Source organism: Xenopus laevis, chromosome 4L (assembly GCF_017654675.1).
Source record: "Xenopus laevis strain J_2021 chromosome 4L, Xenopus_laevis_v10.1, whole genome shotgun sequence".
NCBI lineage: Eukaryota > Metazoa > Chordata > Amphibia > Anura > Pipidae > Xenopus > Xenopus laevis.
In genome coordinates, this window is record NC_054377.1 from 60,779,261 (window position 1) to 60,800,893 (window position 21,633).

Genomic DNA, 21,633 nt, shown 5'->3' on the forward strand with positions numbered 1-21,633 from the left:
ATGCACATTTTACTATTAATAAGAAGGTTATTTATCAAAGGTCGAGTTGTGCTTTTCCCGAAAAAATTCAAGTTTTTCGAGGGTAGTTTCAGTGGAAACTCAAATTTTTGAGGATAAAAAAAAACCCAAATATTTTGAGATTTACTATCCCCCGAAGCTGCAAAAAGCTTGAATCCGAAAGTACTCCAGCTAAAACCTGTCAAGATCATGTAGAAGTCAATGGCAGAGGTCCCTTGAAGCTTTTGAAGATTTTAGCCTTCATGATTTTTGGGTTTTTTTGGTGGTTTGCGCTCGAAAACTCAAGTTATGATGAGTTTATTCGAGGTAGAAAAAACCTTACAAACCTCACAAACTCGACCTTTGATAAATAACCCCCTAAGAAATTTTCTGTTAACAAACATAAATAGTGAATGCATTTTCAAAACTGATGGAGTTGTGTCTCCTGGCTTTTTATCTCAACCATTATCCTAAAGTAAACAAACATTCTCTTAATGATTTTGTATCTTCAAATGCAAGAGTCTGGGCTCCTTTGATCTCTAGCTATTCTTTATAAATATCTCCCCATTTCAAAAATGAAAGGAATAAAACCTTATTGGGATCCCATAGGTGAAATACAAAATACAGTATATACAATAATCTGTGTCCCATTGGGGCAGAGTTACATAAAGGGCGAATTGTCGCCAGTGACAGCTTCACACACTTTGCACCATTTCGCCAGGGCAAATTCGTTACCACTACGCTAATTCACTTAAATGAGAAGTTGCATCCTGGGTGCCGAACGCTGGCGACTTTTCGTTAGTGATACTTCTTCAGTGTGAGCATTTCATAGTGAAGATTCGCTAGCGTTCGTTTATGCCTATCGAAGAGTCGCTAGTGATCTTACGCTTAGGTCAATTTGAACAGGGCGGGCATTTCATAGTGAAGATTCGCTAGCGTTCGTTTATGCCTATTGAAGAGTCGCTAGTGATCTTACGCTTAGGTCAATTTGAACAGGGCGGGCACATTAAAGTTGTATGGACTTCTTAATTAGAGATGTTGGTGCAAATGCTTGAAGTGGCCACTTTTTATTTCCAATGTCCAAGGAAGCTTAATAAAGACAAAAAATATCATATAATACCCTAGATATGAGCCCACTGTAAAATGAATGTTCCATGGCCCTCAAATGTCTGGGGGAAAATGTTAACCCAAAAAAGTTTAAATTAGGACTTTTGCAGGCAATTCCACTTAGGAAAAGTTGCCGGCGTTTTTTCAACTTTAATTCTGAATTTTCGGCAGACAGGATATCATGTAAGCGACATAAGATTGAGGAAGATGCTTCATTTTAGTATTTCACCTGGTCTGAGGTGGTGAAGTAAACTCTGGCAAAAATCCGCACTTTAGTGAATTTGTGGAGCTACGACCATTCGCCTGAGTGAAAATCCGCCTGGCGATAGAATCTGAACGCTAGCGACAGTGTCTTTAGCTAGCAAATTGTCGTCTGCGCCTGTTAGTGAATTGGCGATGTCCCTGCGGATTGGCTTTCTGGCCAATCATCCTTTCGTAAATCATTGTCTTCAGGGTGTCTAGATGTTTGCAGGAGAGCTAATTACCTATTAACTGAATGTAGAGCAATATGTTGCTCACCACCCCCTTGGATGGAGCTCCCAGTAGTCTCAAATCAGGTGATTATTTTTAAATTCCAGGTTTGGGGGCAGGGTTTTTGGTTGCATAAAAACCAGGGGCACTGCCAAACAGAGGTTCCTGTAGGCTGACAGTACACATAGGCACTACCAATAGTAAATTAGAACCCATAATTGGCACCCCAGGAACTTTTTACATGCTTGTGTTCCTCTGCAACTTTTTTTTACTTTAGAATGTGGCTCATGGGGAAAAAAAGGTTGGGGACCCTTATTCTAGAATCTAGATGATCTAGAGAAAGGCAAAAACCCCCTATCTGAATCTGTCTACCAAATGACCAATCGAGTACTTATTTGGTACCGCCATTAACTTTTTTCATGCTTGTTTTGCTACCCAACTCTTTACATTTCAATGTGGCTCATGGGTAAAAAAAGGTTGGGAACCCATGCTTTAGGTAAATTAGACTTACTTGTTAAAAGGAATACATTTTATAACTGAGAACCATCCTTAAATAAAGGAGTGGGGTTGCAACACTGCTTGTCACCGGATTTACAACAATGTGCACTTCTCCTGCCTCAATTAAATTCATGGATCCATTTTGATTGGATGGTGGTGGTTGTATTACCCTTTGGGTTTTAAACCCACCAGAGAATTCCCCACCACTCGATGAAGCCGCTTGGAAGAGTGGTGAAACATTTTCAAGAACACTCGGAAAGACCAGCTGCTTTAGAGTTATCACTACTAGATCCTGACAAATTTAGGCTTAGTTGTACAGAGTGTGGGTCGTCTTTGGTGCTTAGTTGGTGATGAGGGAAGAAATGTTTGTATTGAAAGAACACAAAACCACAAATGTAAACTATATACAGTACATAGGTATTCTGATCATACTGTCTTACAATAATGAAACAAAACTAATTGTAGGTTAAGTTTGCAGCCCATTTTTGACACTGAATATAGAGGAGTATGGAAGGGGAGCATCAACTTCACTATTGCAGTATTAAACTAAGTAAACACATTTATATTCATTGAGAATTTATTTTTGTGCAGAACTGTTAAGGTCTCAACATTCTAATGATTTTCTTTATTATCATGATTTCTTGGGTTCTAGATTATATACAAACATTTTTTAGCAACCTCCCAGTTAATCCTGTAGATATTTTCACAAGTTTCCATTTATTGATTTAATAAAAAAAAAAGTCAAGGTCAGCCAGCTCATTCTACAGTCTCTTTGTAGCCCCCTTCCAATTCATAAATACTTTAAATCACTTAATGTGAAACATGTTGACAACCTACAGTGATCTCTACCTGCATGAGCTAGCAATAATGGTTAGCTCACATGGAGTTAATTAAACATTGGTAAATATTTCAAATATGACATTTAGATTATATTTAGAAACTACAGATCTGAGAGTCCACAATGCAAGTGCATGCTGTGCTGATCTATTGAGTGATTTCCTAACAGTGGGGTTTCATAGAACCTGTAAGGATAGAATGGTCCATTTTACAGTAACATGAATGAATGTATTAGAGCTTGTGGTCACTGAGAAACAATGCCACCAGGGATGTCACTATTATTCTCTGCAGAATGTGTTTCCCAGATACCACACTTCATACTGAATTGGAATGAGGTGGATGTACTACCAATGTTTAGGTCTGCAAAAGAAATATCCATTTCTGGACCAATATCGCAACACTTTTTGCTTGTCCTCTAAAAATAAGATGAACTAAAAACAAAGCACTCTTGCCTTCCAACTGACTCAACTGTGCTTTCTTACATTTCTATTTATGACTTCATCTGTGCACCCTGGGAGCCAGGAATATCTATATATAATTACTCACACTAAACACAGCATGTAGTTATTTTGCTGGACAGATGGAGAATTTACCACTATAGTACACTGAACTGGTGCTTCACAACAACCTTAATGCAGACAGTGTTTTTTAATAAATACAAGAGTAGCAGAGATTCCCCTGAGATCTATGCAAATTAGAAAAAGGAGGATGAGGATAATTTAGATGTTCAAAATCTATTTTATGACAAAAAGATATATGCCTTCTGTGCTACAGGCAAAAAGAACTAAAGCAAATAATGAAAGTTGGCTGCACACAAGGACATCTCAATACATCTGTCACCATATTTACCAAAGATATGCACTGCAACCAATAACAAACATGTTCTAGAAATGTGTTTCTTAACTTTCTCTCAGGAGACTCAAATAAAGTCAGGGAGTTAGTTTAAGAACCAGTAAATTAGCTTGTCTTATGTATTTATGTGTTCTATTGAAGGCAAAACATTTAATGCATTCTGGAGAATCATGGCGATCTACCCCAAATAGCACAGAGGGACATTTTTGGGTCCCATAGTTTAAGATTACTACTTCTAGGATTACACTGAGCATCCTTCACTACTAGTAGTAGTTTTCCTTACGAAATGGCAATTCTTTTTGCAATCCTAAGCTCAGCCTGCAGGTTATTCGTGAAAAAACACTATTTTATAATTATACAATACTGCTGCATGCTGCTGCTTGGATATAGTTTTTCTGTTTGTTTAATTTTATATTGAGTCCTTGACACTACCTCACAATTAAAATCGAGTATCTATAATCCTATATTTTGATGAGTATCATTTTTCATGCAATTTTAACTCATTCATCTTTATCCTACATATACCCCTATAAATTTTGTTTCAGCTTTGAAAAAACAGTTTACCCTAATGGCAAATGCAATAAAAGAGGATGCCCAACCATAAACGTTTTGCTGTATAATGAAAGAAAATGTGACGCTAAAGGAGATTTTTATCAAATAATTAAATTAATTTAAAATTAGTTAAATTTTCAGTGAATTTAAAGTTATTGGTTAATGTAATTTCAACTGAAAGTAATTTTACTCTCTCTCCTTCCCTAATTACTCATACCATTACACATTGTTAGTCATCTCTCCTTAAGCTAAGACTCCACTTCTCACAGTACCTTGCATGTTATGTGATTAACAGTTTGGTGTACCAAAAATGGACAAGCTTCAGCCTATCAGAATCCAGATATGCTTGACTGTAATTCCTATTATCTCACAGATCAATCAATGTGGTTTAGCATCACTGGGATAAATTCAGGTTGTGATTATCTTCCTTATGTCTTTCTGATCGTCATAAAAAACTCAACCATACTCCCTGTAAGCAAACAACATAAACTGCAGATAGCTGGACAGATACTGAATCTGTTACTTTTAATTTTATATACCTCAAATTCTGTTCATATGGATATTTCTGTGCACCATCATTGTATTATGTAAAAACTGTATTATTAATAATGACATCTTCTAATTGCTATTAGCCCCAAATCTTCCATAAATCTTCCAACCATACTCCCTGCAAGCAAAAAAAACTGCAGATAGCTGAGCTGGGCTGATATTAAATCTGTTACTCTAAAATAGTACTTATTTTAATTTTATATACCTCAAATTCTATTCATTTGGATATTTATGTGCACCATCATCATATTCTGTAAACTGTTATATTAATAATGACATGTTCTAATTGTTATTAGCACCAAATCTTCCATAAATGCTTGTTTTTAAAGACATATATGAAATCTGCAATATTGCTCACGAGAACAATATTTTAAATGATTGTTTAACATCTAAAATGAAAATTGGTAGGAATGATGCAGTAGAAGGCAGGTAATTTATCAGGCAGGCAAAGTGCTTAATACACAGTACTAAGTCAAGAGTGGCTTGTCTATCTCCTGCATTGTTAAATCAATTAAAAGCTGCTCCCCCATCAACCAAATCACAGGCATAATTTTGTGCTGCTGCTTTTTCTGTACCAAATACCATCTTAGTTGGGAATGTCATCATTTATTAGCTCACAACTATAGTATAACAACCTATTTCTCCTCCCAATTCAGCCCAAACTAAGTGTTTGCCCACTTACAACAAAATCTGACACAGTTAAACCAGAGCAACCACAACCCCAGTCATATTTCCTTTCAACATGTTGAATGTTCCCATTAGTCACTCAGATGAAACCCTGGAACCATAAGTCAGCTCTGTCTTGAAGAGAAGGGCATAAATCCTTTCTCTATTAAGGCAGTGCACAGTGTTCCAGAGATATGAGGACACATCTGTGATACCAATGATGTGGCAGCACTATTACACTGGATTCATAAAAGAGGGTTTTGTGGCTATGAAATAATGTGTATATATATATATATATATATATATATATATATATATATATATATATATATATATATATATATATATATATAAATACTATGGGGTATAGTTATTAAAGAGTGAAGTTAGAGATCTCCATTCATTTCTATGGGATTTTTAAAAGAGTATTTATCAATGGGTAAAAGTGGAAATTCACCATTTGATAAATATGCCTTTCAAAATCCCATAGAAATGAATGGAGAGTGGCGGAATTTCACTCTAGCATACTGTGGTAACCTCTAACTTCACTCTTTTATAACTATACCTATGAGTGTTTATTTTCTTTAAAGGACCAGTAACATCACATTTTAAAAATTTGTTAGTATACATCGGAAAAAAACCACCAAGACAAACTCAACTTTAAAATCGCAAAGTCTTTATTAAGAAATAACCGAAACTCCTCTCCTCTTCAGGGATTGGGCGATCCAATGTGCGGAACTCAATTCATCCTCCCTGCCTTCCTTACAGGAGATAGCCAGGGAGGAGAAATCGAGCACCACACGATGGTTTGTCGCCCTGATGCCTTTTCTAAAGAGGTACATAGAAAAATTCCAGTGGCACACTGAATGCTGAAAAAGTGTAAAATGTATTCACCCCAAATACACACCTGCTATGTTTATGTTTGGGTAGGTGACTAAATCCTTTACATTAAGAATTAAGAATCATGTAAAAGATACATATGTGTGTATATATATATATATATATATATATATATATATATTTATTTATATTTTTCTCTTTTTCTTTTAAGGTTACTAGTATTAAACACACTATCATGTGTCTCAGGAAGGTGCTGAGTGCAGTATGTGGAATGGTTCACTCTGGCGTCTCAGGTAAATACTATTTATAACCTTTATGTTGCAAGATTGTTTCAAACATTTTTTTCAAAAAATTTTTCAATGGACTCTACATCAATTATTTTAGAATATATTTTAATGTTTATTAAGAATTTTGAGATTCACTAAGGATTTTCTCCCTTTTTTATGTTCACGTTGGACTTTGGACTTTGAAACTTCATGGACTTTGATTACACTTAAAATGGTTTTAATACGATCACCTGGGCTGTGATGTCACTAATTAGGAAGGGGAGGAGACTTTATCCACACCCCCTCCTCACACTTTAGAAGGTGGATTACATGATTGTTGCACCAGGCTTGATAAAGGGCCCGAGTGGTCCGAAAAGTTGCCTTTTTCCTGTATGTGTTTGGGGTGAATAAATTTGACACTTTTTCAGCATTCAGTGTGCCACTGGAATTTTTCTATGTACCTGTATGACCCGTATGGCAGGAGTGGGTCCTCCGGTGTAGCACCTGGTACCACAAAGGGTACATGATCAGGGGTGGAAGCACTCTACCATTGTTCTTGCCTTTTCTAAAGAGGAGCGGAAGTGGAGTTTCGGTAAGTTATTTCTTAATAAAGGCTTTGGGATTTTAAAATTTAATTTGTCTTGGTGGGTTTTTTTCAATGTATACTAACGACTTTTTTTAAAAAAAATTGATGTTACTGGTCCTTTAAAGAGAACTACTATTAAAACAATTATAAGAATGTAAACTGCACCATAACAACACTCTCCAACACAATGATTTTTAGCAACTACTAAATAGTGGTAATATTAGAATTGGTCCAAAACTCCGTATAATGTTGGTATGGGGTGAAAATAAGCATAGGTAGATGCAAAAACCATACATAACAAACAGAATCCCTTTAGGCCAATATAGGCCATCTATAGGCTGCAGTCAGCATGTCAAACATAAAGTCAATAGCTTTCTGATGACTGAGGATGTGAACTGAATGAAACATTATTATGTCCAAAGCAGGCCACCAAGTTGCTGTCACTAAGGCTTGTATGACTTTTTCTGACTTAGCCATTATACCTTCACTCTCTTCACGCCTGCAGAAAACCAAGTTGCCCACCACATAAGTGCTCTCTCTTGTGTGCTCAGTATTCATATACTGTGCCAATTTGGGGTACACCATTAAAGCATACATTGAAAGTATGCACCAAAGCTAATGTTTCCAGCAGTGTCCATGATATATTTTAATTCTTGGTTAAAAAAATCTTTTCCTAACAAACCTTTCATTCTTCTTTTAAATATTTTCCACATAGGCATCACCTTACAAGCGCATTTAAGTGTGCCTAGGAGATCCCTATGAGTACAGTTGTTATGCTCTTTTTAGCAACTATGTCCCTAACCACAAACACAATTTCTTCATTGGTACCCTGCTTACACCTATTCCTGCACCAATTTCTATTGCCAAAAGAAACAACTTTGTGTATGGTTCTACTGTTGTCTGGTTGCAGTAGAGACTCCACATTTAGTTAGTATGGGTTCTAGGTTAGTTAGCAACTCTTTTCATGCCAGTGACCAATTTTATCCCACTACTACAAAGTTATCCATGCTGCTGTAACTTAACCTGATATCCAGAGACCAGTATATAAATGTGCTAAAACATTTAAAACTTGCACAAAGTATGCACATCCCATGTGTGAATATCTGTCCATAAAATAACTTATCTGAAAAAAAACAACCTGTGAACTGATGACTATGGGGCAGATTTACATAGGGCTGAATATCGAGGGTTAATTAACCCTCGATATTCGACTGCCGAATATAAATCCTTTGACTTCGAATATCGAAGTCGAAGGATTTACCACAATTCCTATTATCGAAGGAAAAATCGTTCGTTGGAACGATTAAACCCTTCGAATCGAACAATTCGAAGGATTTTAATCCATCGATCTAAGGATTTTCCTTCAATCAGAAAATTGTTAGGAAGCCTATGGGGACCTTCCCCATAGGCTAGCATTGGCCTCGGTAGGTTTTATTCGCCGAAGGAGGGGGTCGAAGTATTTTTTAAAGAGACAGTACTTTGACTATCGAATGGTCGAATAGTCGAACGATTTTTAGTTCGAATCGTTCGAAGAAGCACATTCGATGGTCAAAGTAGCCATGTTCGACCATTCGAAATTCGAAGTATTTTTTCTTCTATTCCTTCACTATTGGCCTAAAATGGGCCCCTATATGTCAATTTACAATCCAAGACTTTTCAAACTGGCCTTTGATTTGGTGTGTTTGATGGAAAAGTTGCCAATGGACAGAGGGATGGACTCTGCAGGCTGGTGGGTGTATGGGTGGGTTTGTGGGATTTTTGGTTATTTTTGTTTTATTGTATAATTTGTGAACTGTTTATGAATTGATTGAATTGAATTGATTAATGTAAAGTGATCTTTTAAATAAAAAAAATCCTATATGTCAACTTAGCCATTTAGCAATATGTTTAGTCTAAAAGACTTTGTCAAAGGACTGATACTGCACTGATTTTAGCTGTTTTACAGTATACAGATAGCTAAACAGATGTACTTTTGGGCTATGACAAATGCTAAATTATCTGGAATTCACCTGTTTATTTTGTTGGGTACTACACCCAGTAAGGATATTACAGAGCCTTTGTGAATCTCTATGAATGAGAAACCATTCTACTCAGGGAGATTTATTTTCCAGTTTTTTCTTTAACCACTTCAGGGTTATTATATGCTGATTTTAAATTTTAAAACTTTGCACAAAGCCTATCCTAACAAATACAGCAGCTTCCATATCAGGACACCTGCTTAAGCAGGGAATCACATTATATACTGTAATTGGTGTTGGCACCTTTGCCAGCATTAATCTGAAAGGAATTACACATAGCCAAGTGCATTTGATCTTAACACATTCCATGCAGGATGATTGTCCCCTAAACAAGAACAAAATGTCCTCTTTAAATTCTATTTAACATTAAAACCCCAACATTCTGTTTTTTTAACCATTATTTTGTTTGTTTTCCCTGCTGTCCAACTACCCACTACATCTAATCTCCATATCTTTTTGGCTAAAACTCAGCTTATCTTCTAGTTTCTCCCTAAATTCCCTGTCATAATGAGACAATGACTTTAGCCCATGTTTTACATGTGTCATATACAATATACATGGACATCACCAGCATTGGTCCAGATAATCTGACATATAACAGCTCATATATATCATTAACCCTTTCATCCATTCTGACGTTGTTTCATTTTCCCCTCTAGTCTAATTTTCTTTTGCTTTCTACTGTAAGCTTCTTTAGTTTTCTTGAATATGTCCACAAACTTTCCTGTCCGTTTTGTTCTCTTTTTCTGTCGAATGGTTACAAACAGCAAAAATAACACAAGCTTTGCTATCTCCTGATGATACAACTTTAATTTTCCATTTTCCTGCACTGTGCCCCCTTTTTAATTGTCCTCCTTAGCCTGTTTTTTAACCTCTTTGTTATTAAGAACCCTTAAGTAGTTTTTAAGCATCTTATAAGTTAATTCTCTTTCAAATTCATGTCTAAATGAGAAGAATCTGTGTAAGAAACAGAAACAGAGTACTCACCCCTCTATTTTGCTAGCTCTTCAGTCAGCTTCTGTTCTTGTCTTCCACTACCTTCTGCTGCTGCTGGAAACGATGCTCTCTGTCCTGTATTGTTACTCTGCTGCTCGTGTTGTGTCACTTGCTGCATACTGTTGCTCTCTACTGGCTGTGTCAGCTCTTTCTGATTAGATTCCTCATGCTGCGTTGCAGCGACACCTATTGCCTCTGTTTGTTGAAATATCTGAGCTCTTTGAGACATTTTTCCACATTCTTTTGCCTGCTACAGCATTGATTCTGCTTATTCCATTGTGCAATTCCTAATTGTCTTGTTGCCAGTCAGATTCATTGTCTGTTCATGTTGAGTGCAACTGCAATGAGATGAATTGGGTTGTAGTGGCTGCCTGATTTTGTTTTTTGTAACTTATATTTTATTGGATTTTGACATTTTTTTTAATCACAAATTCTAACTGTTTGCATTTACAGAAACTTATGATATTAAAGCATCAAGTTACACAATAATAGACAAGCTGAAGGTACATAATGAAAACAGTAAAATCAGACATCAATATAGCAGTTAAATTGACATAATTTGTCTTCATGTTACGGTCACTGTGTATTCAATACATTTGTACACTTAGATACATGTTATACAATCATCTTAACTCTATTGACCTCATCTCCTATACTTTTTCCCACCACTGTGAATAAAACGACACATAGCCAATTCTATTCCCCAACCAGAAGAGCAACATCCATTCGCACTTGCATCCTTGCAGCTACCCAAAAAGGAAAATGAGATTTCTATCCCTGAGAAATAAAATAATCCCACTTAGACCAAATTTTATCATGTAGGGGCATCTTCCCTTTATGTTTGGAGGTAATTTCCTCCATCATTTTCATGTTACGCAAGCGGACATTTACCTCCCCTAATGTTGAGGTTTCCGGGGCCTTCCATTTAGAGGTAATGGCTAATCTAGCAGCCGTATAAATAAAATTTATCAGTTTTTGTTCCTGTGGAGAGAGATGCGGATAGGGTGCACCTAGAAGCGCATATAAAGGCTCTATTGGTACGTCCATAAACATTATTTTTGCTATCATACCTGTAATATCATTCCAAAAACCTATGAGTTTACTGCAGGACCATAAAATATGCATAAGTGTGCCTGACTGACCACAACCCCCTCCAACAATTTGCTGATGAATCTGGGAAGATCCTATTGAGTTTCACTGGAGAGTGGCTGCCTGATTGATTATGTGTTCTGAATCTCTGCCCCTACTACTGTACTGCCTCTGTGGGCTCCTGCTCCATGGCCTACTGCCCTGTAACAATATGCTCCAGCCTGACTAGGTGAACCCAAAATGCATCATGCCTTATGCTACATACATCAGTGCAATATATTATGCTACAACATGACTTCTGAGGGGGTAGGACTTGGAGAGCAGTGAAACAATGAAATCATCATAGTTAGGTGAACTCGTGGGACAATGAGATCTATGTCTCCTATTGTAGTCATAAGATGGTGACCTTTAACTATTGTAATGATGGCAGCAGCATCTCTTGGCCTGTAACTATTGTAATGATGGCAGCAGAATCTCTTGGCCTGTAACTATTGTAATGATGGCAGCAGCATCTCTGGCATGCAATCTCCCATGTTGAATTCTGGGAAACTTCGTGATGAGGCTGGTGTAGAAAAGCCTCTTGTTTCACACACCGGCTGTTAGAGGTGGGAAGGATGTACTACTGTCTCGTAGTTTAGTAAACCGGTCAGGGTCCTGCTACCATCAGCACCATTGACCTCATTGACATGGAAGGGTGGAATTTCAGCAAGTTGGTTGGGCAGTCAAGGAAGCAACTGGTTTGGATCCAATGGGGGCCAACGTAAACATAACCAAATTATGGTTCTGTCTCATCTAAGTACCTGTCACGTATGGCACACCCAAACCACAGGGGAATGACTGGATTCCTGTCTAGGTGTGCTCTTCTGCCTATAACAGACATCTTTGGCTTTGGGCCTAGCCCTCAGCAACTCAGATGCCACCAGGACTTACCGCACGAGAATCCAGTACTCCCACAGGGGCAGGCAAGGGCGCCAGATGTATACTCTGTGGAAGTAGCCAGTAAGGAAGAGCTGGACATAGTAAGACAGGGTCAGAACCAAATTACAGGAGCTGAATTGTGAAGCAAACTCAAGGTCAGGAACATGCCGTTTTCAGAACAGAAAGTCACACAGGTCACAGGAGCGGGTAGCAGTAGTCAAAGGACCAACAATCACCGGGAACAGAGCACCTAGGAACTTGCACTGTGGAGAAATTACTTTTCAGCACTGCCCCATGGATATACAGTAGCTGTATAAAAAAGAGAAGGCTAAGTTGCCTTAGGGTAATGGCACACAGAGTAATGTGTCCCTGTGTGCCACCACGCTTAGACATATATTTCAAGCATAAACTTGGTAGACACCGATAAGATTGAAAAATGTCTTGTCTACTAGTACAGTTGCTGACAATAGCTTTTTTATTTGTAGGTGCTGGGCATATATACAATTTAAATATAAACTAAATATATTTATGTAAAAGTGCTACTGGCCCTTTAAAACTCAGGCTACTGGCACTGGTACTGTGGATGCTGAAAACAGATAGTGCTTTGTCTGCAAAGAACACAGATCTTAGATTCTATTTTAACGGAGCGTACTTTAATTTGCCTTTAAGTGACACCTTAGTAATACTGCTTTCAGAGCAATAAAATTTTCCTGGAACAATTGTATTAATTGCATTGATCGCTCACCTTGTGTTTGGCTTTTTACACAAGAGTTAAACAAGATAAATATTTAAAAGTATTTGAAATTCTATATTCCAAGGCAAGCATGCATTAATATTTATGCTAGACCACCAACAAACCACTGTATACCCTCCAGAGATTTCTAACCCACATCTGTGGTTTCATTGGTTTACTTAAGAGGAAATGCAACAATTTTTACAAAAACTGAAGCTCCACATCCATTATTAAGAAGGCAAGTGCTTGGATACTTGTTAGAACTAGGATTTTTAATACCCTATTTCTAACAACTGCTATTATGGTGCTTGGTATTTGAGTTTGAATCTGTTATTTAAAAGCCAATTTTCCTGCCATAAATCTTCACATTCAGTTCTGGTAGTATGTCATCTTATTCAACCTAACAGAGAATTTATTTTTATCGCTTTGTCAACTCCCCCCCCCAATGTTCTCTTACATTACCCACTTTAGACCCCATTCTCCCTATCTGTTATTACCCCCATTTTTCTTTTTAATTTCCCTGTCCGAGGTAAAACAGCACATGTGTCGTGAGCATTTAGTGATGTCAGCAGGACTTTGTGAGCATGTGCAGTAATGTCATTTGATCTCCTCAAGAAGCCAGCTCACAATTTTTGGTTTCTCTTGGAGTCAAGTAATCAAGAGTTGACATATCTGGCTGTAGGTGGCACAATATACCATCACCCTAGTTGGTCTCTAAATAGGCAGGGGGAATCCAGCATACAAGAAAAGTTCTTTCTATGATGCCATAGCAGCCAGGGAAGCAAGTATTTACAGTGTAGATGGAAGTTACTTAGGAAACCGGCAAGATATTAGCAGTTTTTCAAATACTCCCCATGTTAAGTGAATCAGAGCAGAATGGCAGAATATTAGCTGTAGACCTCCTAAAACTGTTTGCTAAAAGAAAAAGTGAAGATGAAAACTGGAAGGGGAAAAAAAGACAGAAAACAAAACAGGGAAAAGCTTGGAATGACAAAACCCCACTCTGACTCACCTCCCTCCCTCAACACTCATCAGTTTCTTCTATGTTCCCTCTGCCCTGTGACTGAGAGAAAGTTTTAAAAGTTCTTGTTTTTGTTGTTTGAGTTTTCTCGTATGGTACAGTATGTCCCAAGATTGCTTGTTCTGGCTTGAACAGTAGTTAGATTCCAGTGCCTCAGTGCATGAGTTTTAGAGTTTTAGTTTGGTCATTTTGGTCGTACCAGATATGCAGCGGAGTACACCTTGTTCCACTTCTCTAGCATATGTCCAGTATGGCTTGGTAGATAGGCTTGCTTCTTGTCAAGTACAGTCTTTATGGAGATAATCATTATCAACATTTTAATACCATTAATATAATAGATATTTTTTTAGATCTAACTTTAGTAGGAGCATAGAAAATTGACAATATTATTTGCATAAAGTCAAGTTTACTCTTTACCTAGTTTATAGCTTTTTAAGATAGCAGCATCTGTTTGTATTGCCTTTTGGAATTTTCATCCAGATAGGGTTTAGTATATTTGGTCCTTGCAAGGTAGATAATTCGATTACCAGGGCACAGCTGATCCCCTGCATAATGGGCTCCTGCTAACAAAACAGTCACACCGAAGGGTTTAGGAAGGGGGTTGTATATTGGTAATTTAATTTTAAAAAATAGACAGATATCTTTTTTTGTGTCTAAAACTCATCTACAAGGTGTAGGGGAATCTACACTTTTCATTAAACGAATACTGCACAAGGAGTGTTTTGCCTTCTACATGAAATTTCCTCTTGCATGGGTAAGAAAACTACCAAAATACCTTTGCATTAAAATAATTAACATCATCGTATCTTTACCACTAATATCTTTAGCAGAAGGAAGTAGGTAGTTACATGCAGTTATAAATAAATTACTTCAATTCTTTTCAATGCAAGTGTATTTTTGGGCATTACAAGAGGTAATTTCTAGCAGGTAACAAACACTATTACCCAAATATGTACAGAAAGAGAATATTCTAAAAATAAATTACTAAATCCAAAGAATACAGGATTTCATCCTGCATCTAGCCATTCTGAAAGAAGATATTGCAATATAGATTGCTAACTATAATATATAGCATACTGCAAACTTCTAACAAGGTCCGTTTTGGCTGTCTACAAGATAGATTATGGAATAAGGTGCTCAAATTGGATTATGGACCTGCATCTGAACTAAATTTAAATTGTCTAAATTGTTTAGATTGCTCTTCAGTAAGTAAAGATCTGTCAGGTACAGAGACAATAAAGGCGTTTGCATACCAGTGTCCAGACTTCTTAAGTGTAGTTCAAAATACTGCACAGTATTTTCATTTCATTAGGAAGGATCAGTGTTTCTGTGACAGAAACTATAGCTACAACAGGACAATTTACATTACTCTGAAATGCAATGGAAGAGAAACGGAGTACTAAAGTACCTAGGAGACTGGAGTGGACATATCTTTTTTTCTGAAAGTAGCCAGTAAAAAATCTATGATGCATCACCACATCCAGAAGTAAAATGAGCCACACCTAACTTTCATTTAGGCTTAACGCTGGACAACACTTGAACAGGTGTCACAGTGTGATTTGGCCAACATTGTAGATGGCCAAATTGGATACTAGTTACATGTTTGCCCACAAGTTGATCTGTTGGATAACCACAGATTGGGCAGTGTATGGCTATGTTAATTTTATGAAAATGTAAATTAAGCAATGTTTTTACAAACTACTTGTATTAGCCATTGTTTTCAGTTATAAATATAGCCAATTTTTCGCAATTATTATTATTCATTATTGACATGTATTTTAAGAGCGCTAACATATTGCGCAGCTCTGTAAAATAAAAATTAACTTAAATTTGAACAAGCAAAGAGTTGGATAATTATTATAATCAGGGGTATAAACCCAATGGAGTGTCCACCAACAACTCAGTTCAAATATATCTTAACCAGAAAAGGGACTCAACCTCCAAGAATTTTATCCCTGAATATTTAAATATCTTAAATAATCCAAACAATTTTTCTAAAAAAAAGGGCAATATTTATTCACAACCATGCCCCATGTATTAATTAAAACCAAGTTTAAAAACAAACGTGCTGCGCATGGGAGGAGGGATCCCTCGCCTTAGAATACTCAACCACCCAGCCCTATTTAATTAAATCAGGTAGGAGGAAAGTGTATAATACGTGAAAATTGTATAAGTTATTCCATTGTAACTACATATAGATACTGTATATGGATTCCTAATATCACCATTTGCCACTTTCAATACATAGACCCCACTGCCGACATTTATTATACAATTACTATATTGTGTCCCTGACAAATCCACAATTGGGACGTTGTTCTCTGAAGGAGATCCAGCATCAGGATTATTGGGACGATTCCAATATACATAACTTTTTGGATAGTGACTGCAACCCTTGCTTTGTTGCCCATTATACCACCCATCGCCACAATATACTGCCTAGTCATTTCCATTTTGGGATCAGCCGTATGTTAACCAATGACGGACATGATATATATTGTGGAATATATACATGCTTAAGTTGATTGCTGACATGTTATACATTTTATAGGCAGATCTTTTAACTTATAGCAGTATAAACATAAATGAATAACTTGTACAATTGTCACGTATTATACACTTTCCTCCTACCTGATTTATTTAAATCGGTTGGGTGTTTGAGTATTCTAAGGAGAGGCATCCCTCCTCCCATGCGCAGCACCTTTGTTTTTAAACTTGGTTTTAATTAATACTTGGGGCATGCTTGTGAATAAATATTGCCTTTTTAGAAAAAATGTTCTTTAAAATAAAAGTTTTATACAAAGATATCACATGAATTAAATAAATAGAACCTACAGAGAAACCTACATTACAACCAGTACCATAGCAAAATGTGAGGAAGAGAGCTTACAATCTAAAGGGTAATAATGTCCTTTTAATATTATTAACAATAAATAATAATATCTGCATTCATTTACAGCTGGTAACACACCTTAGACTTTCCAGACTTTTCTTTAAAACTGTCCGTGGTTTTGTGTACTGATTTGACAAAATAGCCTTCTAAAGAGAAGCCTTCAGAATATCTCATCCATGCATGCAACTACACTTGCTGCAAGGCATTGCTCATTCATCTGATAGTTATGGGTAACCTCCCATACATTCATCTGACACTAGGCATGGATAACCACCAGTCAATTATGGTTGGTGGGGTGGACTAGAGTTTCAAATTAAAGCAAATATATCATGGCACCTACAGTCATACTGTCTTTCTTACTCAAATATAATGATGACTATCACCATCATTTCTATCCATCACCAATGACACATAATTGAGTTGCTATAAGTACCCACTGCTGATGGAGGAGGCTAGTTTTATAAATGGGAATATTTATCAAATTGTAAACAGAATATCCACACACCATTCTCCAGAAATTCAATCAAAGTTAATAAGCCATTGGAAATTGGCCCAGTACTTTATGTAAGGTTGCAACATCTGTGAGCAGTGGTGCACAATATCTATGTGGCAGTGTCTTCGTCTCATTTGCCAAACCAGGCTGCTTGTTTTTAATTGGATTTTGTTGTTCTGCCAGCTCGGAAAAAGGAAAAGCGAAGAGGTAAAAATGTATTTGAATTTGAAAGATCTTCTTCGCAATATCACAGTACCCTAAAACAATAATTTTGAATGAATATGATGATCTGTCACTGAAAGATATCAGTCATTACAAAACAGACATTTCTCAAAGTAAGGCAAAAATAAAAAGGGATATGCAGTGGCCAAGATTATATGATCATTCGACACGTAGGCATGTTAACCCTTCATTAAAAGAGATAATTGAGAGACTGTCACTATTAAGAAATTGCCCCTAAATAAAAAGCACACTAAACATATGTTTCAGTGCGTTTGCTTCTCCACTTTTTCCTGCAATCATCAGACTACCTTGACTTATCTAGTCATCACTTGCTTATCCTGGCCTAGAACAATCAGCGTCTCCACCGCATTAACTCCTTGTCATGTGATTGGGTGAGTCTTGTTTCTCTCATTATTGATTTGATTCTCAAATTGCTTGTCCAAGTCAGTAGATAACATGATACACAGAGTATTGGCCTACTGCATAACAGAGTTGCAGAACTATTCTGAAGATTATCAGTGGACTGTCTCTTTGGTATAAACTTGCCGGTTGTGGTCAGTCAAGGTAGGGTGAGTCAATCTGCCAATATTTTTTCTTGAAATTAGATATCTGTAGTCATAAGAGAAAGCAAAGTCACAGAGCACCATGAATTTCCCTGTACTAAATGGTTGAAATTCAACTTACATAGGCTGTTTTAGAAGAAAACATTGGGGCTTCTGATCAGTTATCCCCCCATAGATAATTAGCAGAATGTGGGAACAAGTGGTGAAAGGTTTTGTTGCATTTACTATAGGTGGCATATTCGCTGCTAGTATTTTTCAACCAGAGGAGAAGTATGCCCAACCATGCAGTCTGGCATTTGATTTAACAGCCCATAAATTTGCATTTAATGTCTATTAAAGCAAATAACAGGCTGAAGAACACCAGAAGAGAAAACACTATACATGCCATAAACTTTAGTGGGTTATTTATGTTAGAGTTTTTTTATACCTTGAAATGTACTCGAATGAACTCACAGCTCAAATGGTTTCTTATTTAATAAAAAAGTCAAATGCAAAAAACTCAATTCAGCGAGTTCAGGGTTAGCAACCCGAAAACTCAAATAAATCGAGTTTTCGTGAAAAAATTGAATCGGTCCAAATGATCCAGTTTTTCAGCGAAACTCTCCAAAAAAAACTTGAACATCACGAAGGCTATTAACATCTTCAAATGGTTCAAGGAACCTCTGCCACTGACTTCGACATGACATCGACAGGTTTTAGATGGTGAATTTTTGGATTTGCGCTATTTCCAGGGTCGGGATATAATAAATCTCTAAAAATTTGAGTTTTTTTTTAAAACAAAAATCTAAATATTAGTTTTTTTTAAACTGAAAAATAGATTTTTGACCAAAAACCTAGAAAACACTACTCAATCCTTAATAAATCTGCCCCTTAGTCAACATATTGTGCTTTTAGTAATGCATTGTTGAATGCTTTCCTTTTCCATTACATAATGAAATTAGTATAATTAGCTATTTTTTTTATAGCTTTGACTGATTTTAGTACATTTTTCCTGAGTTTATTGGAATGTGCATTGTTGCTTTTCTGCACACTATTCATATTTAAAGGTCTCTGAATGCTACATAATGTGAGCAAACATTTGCATATGAGACATCGTACTGTTCAGAAGAGCAATCATACAGGTATGGGATCCGTTATCCAGAAACCCTTTATCCAGAAAGCTCCAAATTACAGAATGCCCTTGGCCCATAGACTTCATTTTATCCAAATAATCCAAACTTTTAAAAATGATTTCCTTTTTCTCTGTAATAATAAAACAGTACCTTGTACTTGATCCAAACTAAGATTCAGTATAATTAATCCTTATTGGAGTCAAAACCAGACTATTGGGTTGATTTAATGTTTACAAGAATTTCTAGTAGACTTAAAGGAGAACTAAACCCCCCGTTAATCAAAAATCCCTATCCCCTTCCCTCCATTGGCCCCCTTTCCTGCTTTCTCCCAGAGTAGACAGCGAAACTCTTCTGCGACATCTTCTGTATCTTCAGATACTCTTCTTTTTCTTCAGCAATCTTCGAAGCTTTCCACGCATGCGCAGTAGGCACGAAAACCAGAATGGCCCCAACTGCGCATGCGCGAAATAGCTCCATGTCAGCCCTCACTTCCGCAAGGAACCTGAAGATACAGAAGATGGCGCCGAAGAGCTCTGCTGTGCTACTCTTCATGAATATGCCAAAGTATATGACAGAGACACTTTTTCCACTGAGTTACTAAGGAGGGAGAAAGCAGGGAGGGGGCCAATGGAGGGAAGGGGATTTATGATTAACATGGGGTTTAGTTCTCCTTTAAGATATGAAGATCCCTACTATGGAAAGATCTGTTGTCTGGAAAACCCCAGGTCCCGAACATTCCGGATAACAGGTTCCATACCTGTATTTAGAAAGATTTGTCTTTGTATCTAACACTAGGGGGCAGATTTACATAGGGTTGAATATCGAGGGTTAATTAACCCTCAATATTCGACTGCCGAAGGTAAATCCTACTGCAAAACGAACGATTAAGTTCTTCGAATCGAACGATTCGAAGGATTTTAATCCATTGATCAAACGATTTTTCTTCGACTAAAAAAAGCTAAGAAAGCCTATGGGGACCTTCCCCATAGGCTAACATTGCACCTCGGTAGGTTTTAGGTGGCGAAGTAGGGGGGTCGAAGTTTTTTTTAAAGAGAAAGTACTTCGATTATCGAATGGTCGAATATTCGAACGATTTTTAGTTGGAATCATTCAATTCGAAGTCGTGGTCGAAGTAGCCAATTCGATGGTCGAAGTAGCCAAAAAAAACATTAGAAGTTCGAAGTTTTTTTTATTCTATTCCTTCACTCGAGCTAAGTAAATGTGCCCCTAGGGGTCCACTTATTGTCTTTTGGCCATGAAAACTAAACTATCCCCTTTTCTGGTGCTGTGCTTTATTTGGAATGTGAAAGATATGTGACATCATCAGCAGGAAGAAGACAAGCACTGCCCATTAGTTGATGTTCATTATGGCAGCTCTGTCAGCGTAATAACTTTTTATCAGTAAGCAAGATAAAAATTATGTATTTATGCTAACAGTCAAAAGGTCTGCCTAAAACAATTATGAAACAAAGTTCAGCCATCTTTTTTCTCATTAGATTATATTAGCTGAATTCCTTTGGCCAAGATAATAATGTTTGGAGATCTTCATTAATGTAATATTCTGCATTCCGCACATACCAAAACTTTGTTATGCAGCTTGTTTTACCCAGCAGTTCCTCTGTCCTTTAAGGCGTCATTTACATAAATGTAGTAGGATTTAACGTAGAGAATGGCATTCTAAGTCAGTTTCAGCTGGTCCTGTGTGCCTGTGGGTGTGTTTGTGTGTGCAAGCGTGTGGGAGGTTTTTTTTATCTGGTTGCTAGGGACTTAATAGATAATAAGTTAATAAAATGAACAACACACTGTTTAGATCTGACTCTAATGGACTTTTTCGAAATGTTTTATATGACTCAAAGGCTAGGATTATATAGTAGAAATATTTCTCCAGCTCACAGATATTACTAGAGATAAACAGGTCATGGACAAACAAAGACTAAAGACTATCCCTCTTACTCAGCTGAGACACTGTGCTCACACACTGCCCAAGGTAGGGGAATACATACATGTTAGGTTACATTACTCAGTGGATGGAAGGGTGATGTGCAGGCATGTATATAACCAGTCATCACAAATTACCAGTTTAGTTGCAATTTCTCCAGCTCAGTAAAGTCTATTTTACGGGGGTTGCCAAAATGTTAGGGACCCCAAATTGAAATAGATCAGTAAGTTTTTCCTTGGGCTGGTGCACAACGCTACACTGGCATCTCCCGACCTTTAGATCTTCATTCCTTTGGCGGTTGCACATGTGCAGTAGATTAAATCTCACCGTTTTCTGCTATAGCTCATACACAAGCAGGAATTTGCTCAAATAATGCATGAGATGCCAATCGAAAGGCAAGTAAAATGTGCAGGAT

At 37.0% G+C, this 21,633-nt stretch overlaps 1 protein-coding gene across 1 annotated transcript in view; it reads right to left on the reverse strand.

Moving 5' to 3' along the window:
• Positions 1–10,503, reverse strand: part of trhr2.L (thyrotropin releasing hormone receptor 2 L homeolog) — a 31,975-nt gene extending 21,472 nt beyond the window's left edge. The window contains exon 1 of the mRNA XM_041589119.1: positions 10,227–10,503. The gene's annotated coding sequence lies outside the window, so the exon portion shown is untranslated. The remainder of the gene's footprint in view (positions 1–10,226) is intronic.
• Between the last annotated feature and the right edge of the window lie 11,130 nt (positions 10,504–21,633).